We start from the raw sequence: 9,956 nt of genomic DNA, 5'->3' as shown, positions 1-9,956 counted from the left end.
GACGCGCTCTGGAATCAGAGATCCCCTCCAAGCCCCTCTAAGGTAACCCCTGACCCCAGGAGATTTGAACCTGGAGTCTGAGGACCCGGCTCTTCTGCATAATCTGAGGGTGGGATGGGAAATCCAGGTCTGTCTGGGGGTCACGCCCTGGAAGGGCAGATGGGGCCCATCCCACGCGTGAGGTGCGCGTCGCGAGAGCTGTCTCCGCAGCTCACCCCGCAAGCACGAGAACCACGAACCCGCCCGGCCGGGAGGCGGGGCGGGGCTCGGGCTGTGGTGACGTCACGGCCCCGCCCCTCGACCGGCAGGGTCCTGGGGCCGCCACTCACCAGCGGCGTCCTTACCTGGAGCGACAGGTGTGCGCGTCTGCGTCTCAGAGGCGACATCCCGGTGCCAGGTGAGCGCCAGCAGCTGCGTGGGTAGCAGCGGGGTCGGGGGAGGTCTGGGGACCCCGTCGGCGGAGAGGGGCTCTGGGCTAGGGGGCGGGTGAAGGGGAGGAGCTGCCCCGGTGCCCGGACCGGCTGCTCCCAGCCTCCGTCCTTGTTGCCGGGTTGTGGTTGCCAAGTCGTGAAAACTTCTGTCTTCAGAAGGGTGGGAAGCTGCCGAAGCTGCAGGGCAGGCGGCAAATTTCCAAACACTTGAACCACAAATGTACTGTTACAGTTTTCACCCCGTGTCTTGTCCTCGGTGGGGAAGAAGTGTGCGCGGATTGACTGTTCGGTAAACGGAGAAAAGGAGGAAAGAAATTCTCCAGGGCTTTAAGACTAAAACCACTGTGGATGTTCGGTCCACTTCCTTTCGGTCTTCTTTGTTTTCTCTGCATACTCAATTTAATGTCGTTTTTTGAGGAGGGTGACTTTAGTCACAGAGATTAATTTAACGTAATTTCATCGTGCTGTGTTTACAGTTTTTGTGTTTTGCTTTTCCTCTCTGAACGTGGTCATAAGCATTTTCTCGTGTCGTGTTAGTCACCTGAGTGTGTGTAATCATGTTTAATGGCTGCATCTTACATGGGAAGGCTGAGTACCATTTGGAACCCCGGGCGGGAAGGAACTGAGGGGTGACAGTGAGGTGACCCCTGCTTGGTGTCAGTTTCCACATCTGCGAAATGGACACATAGGGCAACTTCCCCGGGGTCAGTGACCTCCACACCCCAGATGGGCGCTGTCCTTGACTGAGGTTCGGGAAGAGGTTCAGAGTGAGGGGTTTTGGGAAAGAGAAGGGGGAGGGGAGGCAGAATTTAATAATCTGCTTATTGTACAGATGAGGAAACTACCGGTTGTAGTGGTGCGTGCTTGTAATCCCAGCACTCGGGAGGCTGAGGCAGGAGGATTGCTGCAAGTTCAAGGCCAGCCTGAACTGCATAATGAAACCCTGTCTCAAAAAAATGAAGAAAAAAGCCAAGTATAGTGGTGCACGCCTGTAATCCCAGCAGTCGAGAGGCTGAGGCAGGAGGATCGTTGCGAGTTTGAGACCAGCCTGGGCTACAAAGTGGGCTCAAGGGCAGCCTGAACTGCATAGTGAGACCCTGTCTCAAAAAAAAAAAAAAAAATACGGATGAGGAAACTGAGGCTGAGAAGACAGGGTTTGTTCCCGAGCTGCATGGGGAGCAGTCATGGGCTCAGGGCTCCTAAACCTTGCAGGGTGACTGTGTGTGACTCCTGGATGGGGGATGTAGGGGGATGAGGACGAGGCTGAGTCCCAGGCTGCCCCAAAACCACTGAGACTGCTTAGCGAGAACAGAAGTCTCTGCTGTCCAGCTTCCCTTTCTGCGCACGGCGGACGTGGGGAGAACAGTTCCCCTCTACCTGCTTCGGGGCTGTCTATGGACAGGTAGCCCAGCCTTCTTCTCCAGGGCCTGTCCCATCTCCTACCCCGACCCTTCACCCTAACTCCCTGCCATCCTCCCAGGGGGCCTGGGGGCCTGTCAGCTCACCCGGGTGAACCTGTGGCCACCCCGAGTTAGGCTAGGAGTGCATGTCTCCCCCAGCGGTCTGTTCCTGACCCTGGGACTTCGCGCTGGGCTCCTAATTGGGATTTCCCTGGGAGGGCACCTTCCTCACACTCTTACTTTCTCTCCCAGTACTGAGGAGCAAACCCAGGGCCTTCCCTCAGGGCTGCCTCCCAGACTTTTTTTATTTTTATTTTGAGACAAAGTCTCACTAAGTTTTGGGTGTTTTTTTTTTTTTTTTGGTGTTTTTGAGACAGGGTCTCACTATGCAGTGCAGGCTAGACTTGAGCTCACTTTGTAGCCCAGGCTGGTCTCAAACTCACAATGATCCTCCTGCCTCAGCCTCCCCAGTGCTGGGATTACAGGCATGTGCCATCACACTCAGCTTGCAATCTCTTTGAGAGGGTCCTGAGCCCTGAGGGGAAATTGAGCTCAGGATAGTGTCCTGCTGAGGGTACCCACAGCCCCAGGCCAGCCCTCCAGGACAGTAAGCGGGGCTTCAGGCTTCCCCAGGTATCAGGACCGGGGATCTCCGCTGTTCTGAAACAGTAGGGGAAGTCGCCTTGCCAGGTGCAGAAAATTGGAGGTGGCTCATCGCATAGTCACAACTTTAGTCATTCAGGGTGACAATTAGCCCTGGGACAGAGTCATGTCCCTGCTGTGCGTGGGCCCAGGAAATGATAGTTTCTGAAACATCTACCACTGAGCTGGTCCGGAGTCTGCCGGCCGATACTCAGGAAGACCTCGGCTCCTGTCCCACCTGCTTTAGGGCAACCTAGGCTTTTCATATCGTTTTTATTCATGTGTGTGTTTGTTTATTTGTGTGTGGTGCTGCAATTCAGAGCCAGGACCTCACACACGCTAAGCAGCTCTGCCACGGAGCTCACCCGGCCCTTAGCGAGATGCCACAAAACAGACTGTGACCCCACAGAGAGTGAAACGGAGGTGCAGACAGCCCGGTGAGTCACCCGGGTGGACCCAGGACCCGGTCCCGGGCCGTCTAAGGACCTCACTGCTCTGTCCCTGCCTGTGCGGCTTCTTCCACCCAAGATAATGTCCGGCTGGACGCCCACCGGGCTTTCAAGGGCATCGCCAAGTTGTCAGCTGCGCAGGGCTTCAGGGCTTCTTGGTGTGCATGCCCCCTGTGACCCCGCCTCAGCCCTGTGCACACTGAGTTACAGTGACCTGTCCCCTGGTCTGGGCCTCCTGGAGCAGGCGAGGGCCTTCAGGCCGAGTCCCATAGACCTGTCGCCTCCACACCCGAGAAGCCCAGCCAGGCCCAGCTCTGCCCCATCCACCTGGATTAATAACAGCTACGGCTGCCATTCACACGGCAGGCTCTGGGCTTTGGGTTTCGTGTGCATCATTTAATCCACTGGAGGTGGGGAGTTGCCGGCCCCTTTGCTAAAATGAGGAAACTAAGCTGGGTGTGGTGGTGCAGGCCTGTAATCCCAGCACTCGGGAGGCCGAGGCACGAGGATCACTACAAGTTTGAGGCCAGCCTGGGCTACACAGTGAGTTCAAGACCAGCCTGAACTCTATCGTGAAACCCTATCTCAGGAAACAAAACAAAAGACTGAAATGAGGAAAGTGAGGCTTAGGAAGCTTCTGTAACCTTGGTGGAGCAAGCAGGATCACCTCAGCTTCGAGACCAGCCTGGGGTACTAGAGTTCAAGGCCAGCCTGAACTATGTACGTAGTGAGGTTCTGACTCAGGAACACTACACACAAAAAAATATTTAGAAGGCTAGGACCAAAAACGAGATACAAATACAAATCAAAAAACTTTGGGGGGTGGGGGTGTTTGAGGCAGAGTCTCACTGTGTAGTTCAGGCTGGCCTTGAACTCACTATGTAGCGCAGGCTGACTTTGAATTTGTAGTGATCCTCCTGCCTCAGCCTCCTGAGTGCTGAGGTTACGGATGTGCGCCACCTCAGATTCTTTCTTGCCGCTCTACGCCGCTCGCTCAGCGAGCCTGCTGGGGAAGGCGTCACTCTGGAAACAGCTACCTTAGTGCTCAGCAGAACCCCCTGGATACTTCTAGAGTTGGGGAGTGGGCTTAAGGTGTCCCTGTGGGTCAGGGGACTCTTTGGTAGCACCTCAGATGCCACAGGCAGGTGCTGCCTGGCATGCACAGAGCCGGGGCAGGGTGGGGCTCCTGGCTGGCTCTGCAGAGGTAATTGGGGTCTTCCGGAACTTTGGTGATGGTGAGCTCAGATTCTCAACCTCCCCGATCCAGCTTCTGGCTGTAAGGCAGGCGGGGTGATCTGCAGCTGGGGCAGCCATGGAGCCGGGTAAGGCTTGGCGACCAGGGACGCTGTGTAGCCTGGCACGCCCTCCCACTCCGGCCCCCGACTCTGGCCTTCCATACATGGTGCTAAGCTGTTCCAAGCAGCCCCCTGGGCTGCCTGGGACCGGGGTCCCTGTGTGCCTCCACCCTCCTCTGGCCTCAGCCTCAGCTCCCCATGTCTCTGTGGACGGCTCAGGAAGCGTTCTGGCTGTGAAGGGCCTCTGGACCTGTCACAAGCTGTATTTGTATGTAACCTTTTATGTAAAGGTTAGAGGACAGAGCCAGGTACAGTCACACACACCTGTAATTCCAGTACTTAGGAGGCTGAGGCAGGAGGGTGGCTTACTTGAGTGAGACCTGAGGACTGAGGGTGCCTGGCATGCTTGAGACCCTGGATCCTATCCCTAGCACAGCGGGGTGGGGAGAAGGGATAAAAGAAAGAAACCATCGTGGTCCACGTCCTGGAGTCTCCCAAAAGAGGGTACGGTTTGTCTTTCTCCTTGGGTGTGGCCAGCTTCTACATCACATTTTTTGTTTTGTTTTTGAGGCAGCCTCTTGCTATGTAGGTCAGGCTGGGTTTGAACTCACTTTGTAGCCCAGGCTGGCCTGGAATGTGAGGTGATTCCCCTGCCTCAGCCTCTTGAGTGCTGGGGTCACAAGGGTGAGCCACCACACCCAGCTGCAGTCATATTGTCAGCTGCGGGTGAATAGGGCAAGGACTGACCTCTGGGCCCTTCGAGGAGCCGGCACCCGGACGTGTTGCGGCACCCGGATGTGTTGCGGACGGCTGCGTGAAGTGGCCAGGATGTGCTGAGCGGCAGCCACTCTGACTGCTGTTGTGGGGTGGGGTCGTTGACCTTGGCCGGCAGCAGGTGCCTGGGGCCCAGCTAATGAGCAGCTGTGCGTCCTGAGGGGACAAGTCTGCCGCAGCACAGACAAGGGGGTCAGAGGAGCCCGAGGTGCAAGCAGGGCCGAGCCGGAGCAGGCTGAGGGGCCTTGGGGGTCGCCCAGGGGATGTTTAGTGCTCCCTGTGGGACACGCGGGACATGGGACAGGTGTTCCTGGCTCCTCTGGGACTGGATTCCAGGAAGGAAGCCAGCGGCATGGGACTGCTGAGAGAGGGCCGGCCCACCTGCAGCCTTGTGGAAAGGGGAGGACAGACGCCTCTGGGAGAAGGGGTGGAGGGGTGCAGAGGAGCCATGGGACAAGGCCTGTCCCGGAGGGAAGGCTGTTGGGCACAGTGCAGCCAGGGATGGAAAGTGTCAGCCCCCGCTCCACCCCGTGACCACATACAGCCTTGCTCATTGAGTGTGTATTTACAGGGCATCTCTAGGAGGGTCTCTCTGTCTCTCTGCCTCTGTCTCTGTCTCCATGTCTCTCTCTCTCTTCCCTCTCTCTTCTCTCTCTGAGTGTATAGCAAGGGTGTTAAAATAAGTGAATATGCAGCGAGGCACAATGGCGCACGCACACCTATAATCCCAGCATTTAGGAAGCCGAGGCAGGAGAATCCCTTCGAGTTTGAGGACAGCCTGAGCCACATAATGAGTTCAAACCCAGCCAAGGTTACCTAGCAAGACACTTTTCAAAAACAAGCCAACAAACAAAAAAGCTAAAAATAAATTGGTATTTTCAATGAGTCCATAAAGAAATATGAGGAACATAAAGAAATCAGGAGGGAGAGGAAGTCTACTTATGACTGTAATCAAGGATGATCTCAGAGAGGAGGTGAGTTTTGAGTTGTGACCTGGGCCAAGAGCAGAAGGCAGCCACTGGCAATTGGGGGCAATGCTTCTGGGCAGAGAGTGCAGCAAATGCAAAGGTCCTGGGGTCCGAGGACATGAAAGAGAACATTAAGTGAGGTGTGAAATAAGTTTGGGGGGAGGTAGGGGCCAAATCACAGCCAGCCCTGGGAAAGAATGTGTATTTCACCCATTAATGTATTTTTAGTAGCCAGGAAATGCTCGTGTTTTGAGTGTGGGAGTGGTGCTAGGGGGAGCCCTTTCCTCCTCAGCCTGGACTGTGTGACCCCAGAGTCTTTCTCACATGGTCTAAAGGTTGCTCCCATGTGGCCCAGCCCCTAGTTTACAAAGAGAGACACCAAAGACCTTGGAAGTCACCTTGCCCAGGCCCCCAGAAAGAGGCTTGGAGACCCCAGGTTTACCCTGAAATCAATGACTCCTATGCTAAAATCCAGCCAGGTGTGATGGTGCATGCCTGTTTTTTTAGTACCCTAGGAGGCTGAGGCAGGAAGATGGCAAGTTTGAGCCTAGCGTGAGCAACTGAACAAGACCCTGACACAGAATAAAATCCAAGGCCTCTTGCAGCCTTGCCTGCCTCCGGCTGGAGGGGTAGGGAGGAGCCACTGGCAGTGACAAGCTGACCAGGCATGGCCATGCCCGCGCTCCGCGAGCGTGGGAGAGGAGAGGCCAGGGTCGGCGCGGCCCGGGAGCACTGAGGTGGGTAGGACCTCGGAGGACCTCTGCGAACAGAGAGGTACTTACAGCAGGGTGCCATCTGTGGGCTGACCGGCTGGGGGAAGCAGGACCCCAGAACCCCAGAAGGGAAAGACGGGGGATCTCCAGGCCTCGGGAAGCGGACACCAAGGTGGGCAAGGCGAGGTAGCGCTGTGACCAAAGACCCGCAAAAACAACTTAAAGGAGGAAAGATTTAATTTAGCTCAGGTCTCAGTCCGTGGTCGGCTGGCTGCAAGGCAGAAGGGCATAGCAGAGGAAATCCTGGTGGCACAGGCTTGTAATCCCGGCACTCTGGGAGGCTGAGGCAGGAGACAGCGCCGGGGACAGCACTCCCATGGGTCAGGGAGGGAAGAAGGTGGCTCTTCCTAGTCCATTTATTCCCTCATTATTTGTTAAATGCCTGAGAGGTGCCAGACTATTCTAAGCATCGGCCACTCGGTGGTGCCAGAAATAGCATTCACTCCTTGCCTTCATGCAGTTTAGCTCTCTCAGAGAGGGAGGCAGACCAAAAATAAACAAAATAAAATGAGCACCGCGTGCAGTGCATCAGGTAGTGCTGAGTGCCAGGGAAACAATAGGCCGTGCCCCCCTGTGAAGGTGACTTGACATTTTTTTCCTTTTTCTTTTTTTGGTTTTGGGTTTTTGAGACAGGGCCTCGCTATGCAGTTCAGGCTGGCCTTGAACTCAAGATGTAGCCCAGGTTGGCCTTGAACTCAGGGTGATCCTCCTGCCTCAGCCTTCTGCGTGCTGGGCCCATGAAGGTTTCTAGTCACACCTGGAGGAGGGGGAGGATGGGCTGCGTGGCTGTCAGGAAGAGTGGGCCGGGCCGTGGGAATAACCAGGTGAGACCCCCGAGGCAGGAGCTCGCTCATTCCACGGCAGCATGGTGGGAGCAGGAAGCTAAGCAAGACCCCATCTCAAAATAAAAACGGACAGGGGTGTCGCTCAGTGGGCCGCATTAGGCTGGCTGCTTCCGCGGGTGGGAGGCTGGCTAGAGTCTCTGGGCCACAGCCTGGGGCTTTCCAATTGCGAGTCAATCCTGCCTCTGGGAGAAAAGCCTTGGTGGGTGCTTGTGCTTTGGAGCAGGCTCCTCTCCTTGCCTGGCCTTTGCTTCACGTCTGTTTCTCTTCAGAGCTGAACTGCAAAGCCCTTTAGAAAACTCAAAGCATGGCCCTATGGGGAACTGGAAGGAAGAGGACTAGGCCCCACAGTGGGGCTTGTCAGGTGATGGGGTAGTGGAGTGTCCCTGCCAGGGAGAGAGTGGTAGGGACTGTGAGGACAGACTGGGGAGGTCCAGGAGTTCTGGCCTTCTCAGCAGGTCTTGGGGAAACCAGAGGCTCTCTCTCTTTTTCTTTTTTTTGGATTTTTGAGCCAGGGTCTCGCTATGTAGTTCAGGCTGGCCTTGAACTCACTATGCCTCCCAGATTGTCCTGGAACCCACAGTGATCCTCCTGCCTCAGCTTCCCAAGTGCTGGGATTACAGGTGTGTACCACCACACCCAGCATAACCAGAGGCTTTTAAAACTTTTGGTTCCCCTACTTAGGAGGCTGAAGCAGGAGGGTCAAAAGTTCTTGGTCAACCTGAGCAGACTCTATCTCAGAAAGGGGGTACGGCTTAAGGAGGAGGGGAAAGGGGGACATTTGTCCCTAAGGCTGGAGTTAGACTGGGTTAGGTTCCAGCCCCAGGTTCAGGGTCGAATGGGTATGTGTCCCTTGGCAAGTGCTGGAGACCCTCAGAGTCCCCTTGGTGGCTGAGGAAAGAAGGCACCTTCCATCTGTTGTCCTTGGAGGCAATACTAGGGGTGCGGGGTGCCTGGGAGGTGAAGAAGGGGAACACCTATGTTTGCAAAGCAGGGCCCAGCTTGGAAAGTTGGGGTGCTGGGGACCGGAGGGTGGACGGGTGCATTCAGCTCTGCTCAGCTGTGCCAGGGCCCCACTGCCTGGGCTTTGGGAGGACACAGAACCCTGCCTGTGGCCGGAGCTCCCAGATCCCCCGGGGCTTCGAGAGAGGTCAGGAATCTGACCTGGAAGATGAAATCTGCCCCTTGAGAATCGACTGACAAAACAAAAACAAGAAGAATCACCACAGGCCGAGCCACATCCGCTGCCTGGATGGCAACACCCTGCTCTGGCAAGGCGACACCTAGGCTCAGTGTCTGGTTGCCTGCCACGGTGTCTCCTGGAGAAAAGGCTACTCATCCCAAAGCAGCACCCCGGGCACCCTTGGGAGGAAGGGCCGTGTGGTCCCAGGCAGGCCTGTAGCTTCTGGGGGCCACTCCCAGCCTATGAGTGACCCGGCCTGGAAGGCTCCTACCAGTTGAGACGGTGTGTGACTAAGCCCCTCAGGCTTGAGGGAAGATGCAGTTATTATGGAAGTGACTCTTCCTGAAACGTGCTTCCGGAGCAGTGTGCTCAACTATTTTGGGTGTCCACAGTCACAACTGTGTGTGTGTGACAATGCAGGTGTGTCACAACCTGGGAGCTCTGCGTGACACAGCGTAAATGTCATCATTTTAATAACCTCGCCTTCATGAATTCTTGGGGAGGACCAGGAAGGCAGGGTCTCTCCTCCCCAGCCCAGAGCCTGGCTGAAGGGGCACCATTCTGGCCCCTAACCGGGTGCCGGCTCCACGGTGGGATGTGGGGTTCCTCCCCAAAGCGGGGAGGTTAGGATTTGAGGCTCTGCTGTGTCCATCTCAGCTGAGCTGCGGGGGCGTCGGGCGGAGAAGAAAAGGGCCTTTGCTTCTGTATTGCGCTGAGAGGAGAGTGTAACTGCCCGGCCAACCCCTGAGGGGGCTGTCAGCGCCCCTCCACCCCTCGCTGCCCGGAATCATCCCGGCCACTATTCCCGCCTGAGCCCCAATTCTGTGCTTCCTTTTGCAGTGTGGGGCTTGTGCGCAGGCTTCTCTGAGGCCCGCTGATCTGGCCGGAGGTAGGGGCGGCTTTGCAGGTGCAAAAGCCCCGGCTTCTGCGTGCCCTCCTCTTTCCTCTGCCCGCCACCCCACTTTCTCCACCTGCGCCCCGTGGAGGCTTGTCTAGGGTGCCGGCGTCTGCGCGCGCTCCCCGGCTCCCACGCGCGACGCTGCGCTCCTGCACTATGCTGCCCGCGTGGCCCAGGGTGCTGCGTCTCCTGGCTGCGGCCCCCCACGTCCTCCCCAGGCCCGGAGCGCACGGGCCCTTTAAATCCTCCGGGGCGGCGGCGGCGGGCCGGGGATGACATCAGCGGGCGGGCCCGGGGCTCA

General features: G+C 56.8%; 1 protein-coding gene across 5 annotated transcripts in view; it reads left to right on the top strand.

Annotated features, from left to right (window-relative positions):
• Positions 1–304: 304 nt before the first annotated feature.
• Positions 305–9,956, top strand: part of Csnk1e (casein kinase 1, epsilon) — a 30,781-nt gene continuing 21,129 nt past the window's right edge. For all 5 annotated transcript variants that reach the window (XM_005379250.2, XM_005379247.2, XM_013511622.1 and 2 more), the window contains exon 1: positions 305–397. The gene's annotated coding sequence lies outside the window, so the exon portion shown is untranslated. The remainder of the gene's footprint in view (positions 398–9,956) is intronic.

The sequence above is a fragment of the Chinchilla lanigera genome, unplaced genomic scaffold (assembly GCF_000276665.1).
Source record: "Chinchilla lanigera isolate Chin_1 unplaced genomic scaffold, ChiLan1.0 scaffold00012, whole genome shotgun sequence".
NCBI classification, from domain to species: domain Eukaryota; kingdom Metazoa; phylum Chordata; class Mammalia; order Rodentia; family Chinchillidae; genus Chinchilla; species Chinchilla lanigera.
The sequence above is the reverse complement of the archived record's forward strand: the minus strand, read 5'-3'. Positions and strand labels throughout refer to the sequence as shown.